Here is a 12,251-nt window from a genome sequence, read left to right on the forward strand (position 1 = left end):
CTCTGAAATCTGATTGGTGGCCTAAATTGAGAGGAAACGTGTGAACCATTCCTGGAGGAAATTTGGGGTTTTTGCAAACCGGAGTTAGCGGTCCTGGTAAGGAAGAAATTGTAAACTGTTTGCACATTTTTGTGAATGTCCTCAAAGTGTTGCCTATTAATGGGTGTTGTTTGCATCGTACAGGAATGTGGGCCACAGCTGTCCAGGAAGTTGTCGAAGTGGCAAAAGAGAAAATGCATGTTTTATATGGATCCATGCCTTAGTGCTGGCATGTATGTTCCAGTCTACAACCCTCGACAGCTGACAAGCCCAATAATATTTGCAAAGGTCTGGAAGTCCCACACCACATTTCATTTTAGGAATTGTTAATCTATCGTAGCTCAACCTTGGTCGTAGTTTACCCCAGATAAATTCTGAGCAGGATTTATGTAGGGATGTGAAAAATGGTTGGGGGAGAGAAACAGGTACGGTCTGTAAGGCATAAAGAATTTTTGGTAAAATATTCATTTTAACAATGGCCGTTCTACCGAACTATGAAATCATTCCCGAAGACCATGACTTAAGATCTATCTGTATGTTGTGAAGAATCAGAGTATAATTTACGCTATATAGATCTGATAGGTGGATAGGGATTTGGATTCCTAAATATGTAATCGATTTTGTATTCCATTTAAATGGGAAATTAGCTTGGCATTGTGTTAGAGTCTCTTTGTTTAAAGAAACGTTAAGTGCTTCCGATTTTGCAAAGTTAATCCACAAATTAGCCAAAGTATTGAATAAAGCTAGATCTTTAAGAAGATTGGGAATTGTAATATGTGGATCTTTTAAGAACAACAGGATATCATCAGCGAATGCTGCAGGTTTGTAAGTGATTAGGCATAAAAGCAAAGGTTCAAAGGTAATAACAAAAATAAGAGGGAATAGAGGGCAACCTTGATGTGTTCCGTTGGAAACGGAGAAGGCGTCCGACAGGTGACCATTAACTCATACTCTGGCCACCAGGCCTGTATATAAAGCCATGATAAACTGTAACATACGCTCTCGCATAAAAAATTTTTAATAGGACCTCTGTTATAAAGTCCCACGCCACCCTGTCGAACGCCTTCTCCGCATCCAAGGAAGGGAAAAAAACCTTGTTGATTTGTAGAAGTTAGCCAATGATGAATATTAAAGGCTTTAAGGGTATTATCCTTTGCCTCCCTTCCTGGAATAAATCCTACTTGATCCAGCGTAATTAGGTTAGGTAGTAGTGGTAAAAGTCTGTTTGCTAAAATGTTTGCATAAATCTTAAGATCTACGTTTAATGAAGATATTGGTCTATAATTGGAAATTGAAGTTGGGTCTTTGTTAGGTTTTGGGATTACTGTTATATGCGCAGTAAGAAGGTCTCTGGGTGGTGGAGATAGAATATTAAATGTTGTAATAATATGAGTTTTAAGAGTATTAATGAATGTTTTGTAGTAACCTACAGTCAATCCATCTGGTTCCGGGCTTTTGCCTGGTTTTAGTTGTTTAAGTACCGCATCTAGTTCAACTAAAGCTAATGGTCATTCCAGGTCATCCGCATCAGTTGCCGAAATAGGAGTCAGACAATGTTTAGAAAGAAAATCTTTCAATACTTGTCGTCTATTTATCAAATCTGTTTGGGGAGTATCCTTTTTAAGATTATAGAGTTGTGTGTAGTACTTGACAAATTGATCTGCTATTTGGACATTATTCGTCAATTTTTTCCCTGTCGGATCATGTATACAGTGTATAGTTGTGGTGGCTCTTTTTGCTCATAGTGCTTTGACTAAGAGTCTGCCAGATTTGTTTCCATATTCATAGAATCGTTTTTGGGATAAAATAAAGTTACGTTTTGTTCTCTTATTCAATTCTTCCATTAACTTTGCCCTAAATTGAGACAGTTCTTGTAAACTGGACAATGCTTGAGTTCTCTTGTGAGTTTTTTCTAGAGCATGAATACTTTTAGTAAGTTGTGAGATGTGCACCTGTTTTTCCCTTCTTTTTTGGGCTGCTATTGCCATTAATTTCCCTAGTATGTAACATTTGTGTGCTTCCCATCGAATCAATGGGGAAATTTCAGGGTAGTCATTCTCTTTAAAATATTGAATCAATCTGTTTTGGATTGTATGAACAGTGGGTGTATCCGTGAGCAGAGATGGGTCTAAGCGCCGTATTGGGGATCGTGACTTAGTGGTTGGGAATTCTAAAGACATTGTAATAGGTTGATGATCTGATATAAACATTGGTTCGATCCATGTTTTAAGGAGAAAGGGTAGTTCTCTTTGAGATATAAATAAATAATCTAATCTGCAATAGCTGTTATGAGGTGTTGAATAAAACATGTAGTCTTTAACAGTGGGATTTAGGGTATGCCACGAGTCATGTAGTAATAGTTCTTGAAGTAGTTTTTTAATTGCACAAAGTGCTTTAAAGGGTAATTTGGAGGTACCAGAGGATGTGTCAACTAAAGGATTCAAAGGGACATTAAAATCTCCGCCTAATAGTAGGGATCCTTATTGAAAGTCTGCAAGTTTTTGTAGAGTGTTTCTTAAGAAGGGGACTTGTTTAACATTGGGGGCATAGATGCTGGCTATAGTAATGCGTTTGCTGTACAGAGAGCCCTTTAGAAATAAAAATCTACCATTCTCATCAGAGAGAGAGTCTGTTATCTGAAAGGGACAATGTTTAGCAATAAGAATAGAAACTTCTTTGGTTTTGGTCTCTCTAGATGTTGCCACGAGTCATGTAGTAATAGTTCTTGAAGTAGTTTTTTAATTGCACAAAGTGCTTTAAAGGGTAATTTGGAGGTACCAGAGGATGTGTCAACTAAAGGATTCAAAGGGACATTAAAATCTCCGCCTAATAGTAGGGATCCTTATTGAAAGTCTGCAAGTTTTTGTAGAGTGTTTCTTAAGAAGGGGACTTGTTTAACATTGGGGGCATAGATGTTGGCTATAGTAATGCGTTTGCTGTACAGAGAGCCCTTTAGAAATAAAAATCTACCATTCTCATCAGAGAGAGAGTCTGTTATCTGAAAGGGACAATGTTTAGCAATAAGAATAGAAACTTCTTTGGTTTTGGTCTCTCTAGGGTATGCCACGAGTCATGTAGTAATAGTTCTTGAAGTAGTTTTTTAATTGCACAAAGTGCTTTAAAGGGTAATTTGGAGGTACCAGAGGATGTGTCAACTAAAGGATTCAAAGGGACATTAAAATCTCCGCCTAATAGTAGGGATCCTTATTGAAAGTCTGCAAGTTTTTGTAGAGTGTTTCTTAAGAAGGGGACTTGTTTAACATTGGGGGCATAGATGTTGGCTATAGTAATGCGTTTGCTGTACAGAGAGCCCTTTAGAAATAAAAATCTACCATTCTCATCAGAGAGAGAGTCTGTTATCTGAAAGGGACAATGTTTAGCAATAAGAATAGAAACTTCTTTGGTTTTGGTCTCTCTAGATGTTGCGTGTATTGCTAAAGGGTAATAGGAATTCGATAATTTTGGGATGGAGTCTGCTTTAAAGTGCGTTTCCTGAAGGAGTACTATATCTGCCCTGAGATTATGCATGGAACGTAGTACTTGTGAGCGTTTTTCCAGTATGTTTATACCTCTGACATTCAGGGATAAAAGTTTTGCACTATTATGACAGTTTAATGCCGTCCGATACGATATGTTGTGTGTGGTCATGTTGTGATGAGATTTAATACACCTTTCTTTCTAGTTCTCTGAAAGATATCTATAGACACTACTGTGTGTGGGTAAAGTATTAGAAAATAAATCGTAAACCCTTCTAGGATTAAAATCTACGAGATAGGACCTTTTGTATGTGAGGAGTATAAGGATTAGATATGTTATGTAAAGGATGAGTGCAATAGAAAGTGTGACCTTCGTGAACAAGTCTGGATAAGGCTCAGCTTAACACGTATTAGTGAGTAGTGAAGAAGTCTATACTGGGTATAGCAGTATTATATCCGGAGCTTCGCTTATCCAAAATGGTATTGCACCTGTATACAGGTGAATCCGGAGAGAGTCAGTGGTATATGAAGAAAGTATAAACAAATGAAAGAAATTCAGAGTATGGTTTGAAATTTATACCACTGTGAGGAGGGAGAGGTTGAAGTCGGTGAAAAATGAAACCTATCAAAATGTGTCTTGTCCCGCTGACAGGAGGTGTAATAAGCAATCTATTAGGGAGGTAAGAGTAATACAATTGTAGTGTATCTTTAAAATCAGGAGATGTGAGAAATGCATATATAAACTCTCAGAAATTTGAAAAGATTGTCTCTAAGAATGTTCCTGAGAGATATTAACAAATGCCCTTTTATAATTTGATGCAGCAAAATATTGGGAACCAGAACATATGCTCATAGCTCTTGTATGAGTTTATGAGAATGAAGCGTTCATATTCCCAATTTAAGTGATATCAAACAAACTTACCACATCTCCAGTCATTTATTATAAAGAATGGGTCCTCTTCATCAAGTGGAAGAGGATCCCATGACATGTAACTGAGCCGTAAAAATAGAAATTAATTGTTGAGAAAAGGCATTCACTATAAAACATATAATATAACCAATGCTATAACTACTGAGATCAATTAATTTCTAGATGCCAATTTGACATATGTAACTAATGCTCGATGTAATATATATTTTTACCCGGATACTTTAAAAGTTTATATTCCGGAATTTCTGTTACTTTTATATATATATATAAATATATATATATATATATATATATATATATATATATATATATATATATATACCCATATATATATATAAGATAAGTAATTTGTTGTTATCAATCACACGCGACATTATCGTGTACCAATATAATAGATGTAGTGGAGGAAATCATAGGATTCGTCAAATAATATATGGTACAGTGTTAATTGATTTCAAATAGATGTTTTTAGGCATAATATGCACTATAGTATTCAGTGATCCTGAAATGACTAATAGTTGCATGGATAATTCTGCGGGGTAGTGTTTAAAGTGCCCGCAGTTAAGAATTAAATTATGTCATTTAGCCTGGTCATCTAGATTCCATAAACTAAATTGATCAGAGATAGCATTGTAGAGGCTCTACAAAATGTCTCTAGATCTCTGCTATGGCGTACTGGATTATAGATTATGAAAGGAAATCCTGTGTATATAAATGTCATAACATTACTTGTGTAATACAGAGGCATGGGCTTGGAACATTTATCTCACACTCCTCATGGATCACTACATGGCGCCACTACATGGCGCAGTCATACAGCATACTAAGGCTTTTGCAGAATTCAGCATAGAAAACTATCTTCTTTAGATAGGTAATTCTAATGGAGAGAACTGCTGAAATTATCTTGTGCGCCTGTTACCGGATTACGTCTTCTGGTAGAATCAAACTGGTTATCCTTTTTTGCTTCTTTCAATTCTTGATTAATAAGAATTGAGAAGGTAAATGAAAAAAGAAAAAAGAAAAGGATCGAGGAGTGTGTTAAGTGTTATATGTATTTGAATGACAGCATGTCATCTGAGCCCATGTCTCTGAAACAATTCTCAATGAGAGTAGCTTATAATGAACAAACAGTATATTTTACAAACAAATTCCCTGAGCATGTTAAGAGGTTATATAATAATGTTAATGTCAGGTATCTATAAGAAAAATAATAATGAAAAGAATAGGAAAAAGGTCTCAAACCGGGTAGGTATATTCTGTGCAAATTGTAGGAATAAAATTCGGTCAATGACATGCTGTCTATACCCCAATGTGTGTGAAATTCTTATCTTATCAAAACTCAAAGGGGTAGACTCCTGAAATAGTAATGAGTCATTTGTTGGGGTGATCAATGTCTATTGAAAAAATGAAAAATAACAAAAAGACAGAGAAAGACCGTATTCCTTTCTGCTATATGATAATAAAGCTAATAAGTCTGGAAATTGTACAGTAAACAGTCTGTATCTAGAGAAACAAAGTTAAAATGGGGGGTAAAAGTTCAACTTAACATAAAAGTGAATGCCTTTCATCGAAATCTTGAAGTGTATGATCTTTAACGATCCCATCTGGCTCTGCGAGTATGTGGAGGTTTTGTTGGGCTATATGATCTAGGATGATGGTCCCTGTTCTCTGAAGGTGAACAATGTCTGCGATAGCGAACGTCCTGTGTTTCCATCGGTTCAGGCTTGTGTGAAGCTGAAGAAGTAGAATTTGTATGAAACTCTGCATACCATTCTGGTACCTCTGTCATAGGTATCCCTAGAGTATCACAGAAATGCTTGAGATTTTCCGGCACTCTGAGGAGTGCGGTGCGGCCTTGTGAGGTTGTGGATAGAACAAAGGGAAATTTCCATCGGTAGGTGATGCCTTCAGTGCGGAGTACCGTCAAGATAGGTCGAAGTTCCCTTCTCTGTTGTAATGTGGTACCTGATAGATCCTGACGAATCTCTGTGTCATTATGGCGAACCGGTGCAGTGACGCGCGCTCTCCTCAGAACCTCTTCTTTTTTTACAAGAAAAGAACCTCTTCTTTTAGACGGTAATCTACTATACAGCAGATTACATCCCTGGGCGGGTCATCAGCTTTTCCCTTCGGTCTTAAGGCACGGTGAATCCGTTCCATAACGATTGATATAAGATTCTTATCCTAAAAAACCACCCTGAGCCCCCAGAATTCACAAATAAACGGGCACGTGAACCTAATACTCAAATTGGAACAGAAGAGTGGGAGAAATCATTTACTTACACACATTGTCTGTCATCGACAATTAAAGCCCAAGAGACAAGTTATCAGCTTGTCTCCCGCTGGTATCGATGTCCAACAACCATGCAACGAATATATCCAGACACATCAGATAAATGTTGGAGATGTCATGCTGCCAAGGGATCGCTGCTACACATATGGTGGGAATGTCCCCAAATTCGCCAATTCTGGGATATGATCATGCAGCTGTATACTACAGTTACAGGGGAGTTAATCCCCAACACACCTCAAATTACTCTGCTATCGATTTTACCAGGTCCATATAAAAATATCAAACAAGGTTTGCTAAGACATTGGTTAATAGCAGCCAGACTGGTTATTCCACGATATTGGCGAACTACACAAGCCCCTTCAGTTAATGAATGGATAGCAGAAATGGACCTAATTGAGAAGATGGAGACCCTCCTGTCACGCGAATTGGACACATATGAAAAATGTTGTCAGATATGGGCCCCCTGGAGAACATTTAGGGAATCGCCTAGAAATTGGCAAATGGAACCTTAATCTAAAAAAAAAAAAAAAAAATTGGGGTATGCGTAGGAGATGTCTTCATGTTGTACCCCCTGGCCATCCTTTTGTTTGTTTGATGCTATGGTTATGATAGTCTGCAAAATCTTATTATAAGATTTTTTTTTTTTGTGGGTTTTTTTTTGTGTTTTTTTTTTTTTTTTTGTTTTGGTGTGGATATAGCACCAATGTATGTTTGTATTGCCTATTTGTAAAATCTTAATAAAAAGATTGAAAGACATAACGATTGGTACATCTTTAGGTCTTTCCAGTAGTGCATTAAAGATACCATTTACCTCAGCCTGCAGTTGTTCATTCAGTCAGACCTCTGAGACATATATTATGTCTCCTGCCGCGATTATCTAGGTCTTCTAAATGGCGGTTTACCTCACGGAGTTGTCTAGACTGTGTATCTAGGATCAAGTGGGTTTTGTGAATGGCTGCCAAATGTTGGGATGCAGTTTTCTCCACTACTTGAACCCTGCCTGTAAGCGCTTGTATATCAATTCGCAGGTCCGCAATGGTCCATTAGCTGTTCCGTTAAATGGATTAGGGTCGGCTGGATTGTTTCCTATAGAAACAGCAGCTGTTCTATGAGTATTTTGTGAGGTAATTTGTGAGGTAAAAGTAGGTGTCATATTACCCGACCGGGTCCGGGACATCTCTGGTATATTTTGTCCCTGTCGTTCCGTTAAATCTCTCGGCGAACGAGATCATGATGCCGATGAGCTTCTGGAAGAGGTTCCCATAGTTTCCGAAGTGAATTAAAGTGGAGGTCCACCCTGAAAAAAAATGCACCAAAAAATACCTAAAAAAATGGAGGAAAAGAAAAAAAAATTTTTTTTACTTACGTGAAATGGCTGTTGCTAGGCAGTCTTCCTAATCTGCCTCTTCCTACACTGTGGTGATCTTCAGTCTTCTGCTTCCCACCTTGTCTTCTGGGGAATGGGGCGCGGTGTGTTATGGGAACTGTGTGTGTCCCACAACACATCGCATCCCATTCATAAAGCGCCGCGCTGCTCGCGCATGCGCAGTAGGAAACTGGCAGTGAAGCCGCAAGGCTCCACTGCCTGTTTCCCTTACCTAGGATGGCGGTGCCGGGACCCGAGAGCCGAGGGATGGGTCAGTCTCGGGCGGCCGACATCGCGGGCCCCCAGCACAGGTAAGTACTTATTTAAAGTCACCAGCTACAGTGTTTGTAGCTGCTGACTTTTAATTTTTTTTTTTATGACGGAATCCCGCTTTAATTCAATAAACCTCCGGTATAGACAGATAATAATTCTTGTCAGCGGGAGTTCTCGAGTTAGGCAGCCATCTTCCACGAGGATAAGCCACGCCCTCGGATAGGCATTCTTAATCGTGAAGCGATTGAGACCCCTATAATCAATACAAGGTCTCAGTTCACCACTCTTCTTCTTCACAAAGAAGAAACCAGCACCAGCAGAAGGCGAGGATTTGCAAGTGCATCTGCAACATGCTCCTCCATGGCCTTATCCTCCAAAACCGACAAAGGGTAAACCCGGCCATGAGGAGGTATGGCACCAGGTTGAAGGTCAATTGCGCAATCATACAACCGGTGTGGAGGTGAAGGAGGCAAGGGTGGGACTGCAAAGCTCGGAGACAAATGTACAGGAGGCTTCCACAAGCGCTCCTTAAAAGAGTCTTTCTCTGAGTCTGGTGTCAATGAACATGGCAAATGTGATCCACTTCTCCAGCTCAGTGGGTATATCTCAGGCTGCTATCTCATCCTTGATGGTATCCGAGAGACTGTGAGAAAAATCATTCATGAGGGCCTCATTGTTCAACGCAACCTCTGCTGCCAGAGTACGGAATTCAATGGCGTAATCAGCAACAGTTCTCGTACTCTGTTTGATGGACATGAGGCGCTTGGCAGCAGAAGCGTAGCATGCTGGAACATCAAATACCCTTTTAAAAGAAGCCACAAACTCAGGGTAACTCAAGACAACAGATTTTTGTGTCTCCCATAGAGGGTGTGCCCAGGCCAAGGCTCTCTCAGAAAGCAAAGCTATCACAAAACCTACTTTGCTTCTATCTGTGGGAAACACCTGGGGCAGCATCTCAAAGTATATCTCAACCTGGCTGAGAAACCCTCTGCATTGGATTGGATCACCCCCAAATCGCTGGGGAAGCGGAGCGGAACCAGACATACCTCTTATAGAGGTAATACTCAAGGCGGGTGCCTGCACAGAGACTGGAGTAACAGAAGGGATGGCCTGTAACACAGGTTGTACCAGAGCAGCCACAGTGGGAGATTCCAGGTGAGTAGTGCGACTCAGTAGCATTTGTAATGCCATGGCAAACTGATCCATGCGGTGATCCTGCTGATCCAATCTGGCAAAAATATTACCAACAAGTGGATTGACTGCGTCTTCTGAATTCATGGCCTTCGCCTACTGTCAGAAACCATGAATCAGACTGAGACAGAAGTACAGTTAAATCACACTTGTTTAATAATAATAAGAAAGGTAAACAGAGTAAACATAGTCAAAACATAGCCAGAGTTCAGGAACCGGAATGGATAGTCAGGCAAGCCAAAATGTCAGGGAGTCAGAGAACAGTGTAGTAGAACAACAAGCAGGATCTGGAGCCAGAAGGAATGTCAGCCAAGCAAGTCTTTAACAGGAACACAGGAGAGCGTCTCTAAGGTTGTGACCAAGGCGAAGGCAGAGATCATCTAGGCGGCTTAAGTAGGCAGGATGAACGAGCAGGATATCATCAACAGGTGAGTCACTGTGGAGAGATAGGAGCTGGCAATTAGCCGACAGCTGAGCAGCCATCTCAGAGAAGGAAGGGCTGAGCCCAGTCCTAACACTAATGCCCTACCACTACATACTGCTTAGTACCCTGCACTTTCCTAATGCTACATACCATACACTCCACAGCTCTGCAATGAAGGAGGCAAGAAGGAGAAGACAAGCGCCAACTAAGTGTAACAGTTTAGATAAAATTTTATGATAATAAAGAATGTCACTCATAAGAGAAGTTTAAAAACAAGCATGTCACTCTGTATCTAGGAGTCCTAGGCAGCACAGGTCCCGGTTACGATCCGCATGCGGATGGGGGGCATCACCATATCCTTGCGTCAGGTCTGGTTGTGCCATCACATCCGCCAGACTCTGCGTTCCACGGACTCGGAAAGCCCTGAGAGCCATTGGCACTCCTGTCAGCCTGGACATCCAGCCCCTAATCCATATGCAGATCTTTACTGGGACCTGTGCTGCCTAGGACTCCTAGATACAGTGACATGCTTGTTTTTAAACTTCTCTTGTGAGTGACATTCTTTATTATCATTAAATTTTATCTAAACTGCTACACTTAGTTGGCGCTTGTCTTCACCTCCTTGCCTCCCACATAAGTTGCTTCTTGCTCCTAGGACTGAGCTGTCGAAATAGTGAGCGTGTTTCAGATGGACTATTTTGCTTATGGACTTTTAACCCATTGTGGACTGTAACCCCCACTCTATTTCCCCAGTCTTGCACCAATCATCTCTATTTTTATTTCACAGCTCTGCACTACCATTTCTCACTGCCCTGCACTGCATACTGCTGATTGCACTTGTCTATGTACTGCTTCTAACACTACAGGCACACTATGCGGGGAGCGGGGTGGAAACCTGACAGACAGGCTTTATGGATCCCCATGATTTCTAAAGACAGACAAATTATCCACAGCATTGATCCATACTAGTGTACTGACTATGCTGACAGCTCCTGTCCTTGAGTTAATCGTACTTTATGTTAAGATTAAGGACAGTAATGTCACAGTTGACACTGCCAGGTTCTACAGAGAGAGGTCGCTGGGGAGCCCACATCAAAAGTTTGCCCCCTGACCCGTCTGTAGTTAAGCCTGTGATTGCAGATGCTCTATTTTAGGACACTATAACACCAGCAGATGGGTAAGATATGTTACAGGGCCACACTTTCCCCCCAGTGCACACCACCCAGAATGCTTCCCTCCTGACAGTGGACTTTAGTAGGCAATGGATTTATTTTTCCACTAGTGTCCCAAGTCAGATAGCAATAAATAACCAATTTTTCTTCTTTTTTGAGGGCTTAATGGGGAAGACTACTATTTCCTTCACCAACCAGATCCTGACCAACTCTGCTCCCCAGGTCTCTTTTTATCATTTGTTAACTCTTCCCCTTGTAGTTGCCCACATCACCTTCAAACATACCATCTTTATGGTGTGAAAGGAATAATTTAAAGCCACAAAAATGTGTTGACCACTATCACTTTACCAGAGACAACCTTTAATCCACTGGTTGCAGCTATACTACCCCACTCCATGCCACATGCTGAGCTGTTAACTCTTAACTGGGGATAATGCTAATCACAGATAGAATGTGATAAACAAGGAGAATAATAACATCCACACATGTTTTTGGTCCCCAAAAAGTGTCACTTGGGGTCAGATTTGTCCACCGCAATGTCGCAGTCCCGCTACAAATTGCAGATCGCCGCCATTACCAGTAAAAACAATAAAAATAAAAAAAGTCCACAAATCTATCCCATAGTTTGTAGACGCTATAACTTTTGCGCAAATCAATCAATATACGCTTGTTGAGATTTTTTTAACCAAAAATATGTGGAATACATATTGATCTAAACTGATGAATACATTTTTTTATATTTTTTTTTTGGATATGTATTATAGCAGAAAGTAAAAAAAATAAAAACTGCAGAGGTGATCAAAAGAAAGCTCTATTTGTGGGAAAAAAAGGACACCACTTTTGTTTGGGTACAACATCGCACGACCGCGCAATTGTCAGTTAGATCAACGCAGTGCCATATCACACAAAATGGCCTGGTCATTAAGGGGGTAAATCTTTCCGGGGCTGAAGTGTTTGTGAGTGAGTGTGACTAACCTGCTAAATTGGGTGCAAAACCACATGAGGTATGTTGGTAGGTAAAATCCAAGTAAAAATATATATATGTATAGCTTAGTATGACTATACCTAGATATAATATGTAGGGGT

The sequence above is a fragment of the Aquarana catesbeiana genome, linkage group LG07 (assembly GCF_042186555.1).
Source record: "Aquarana catesbeiana isolate 2022-GZ linkage group LG07, ASM4218655v1, whole genome shotgun sequence".
Lineage (NCBI taxonomy): Eukaryota > Metazoa > Chordata > Amphibia > Anura > Ranidae > Aquarana > Aquarana catesbeiana.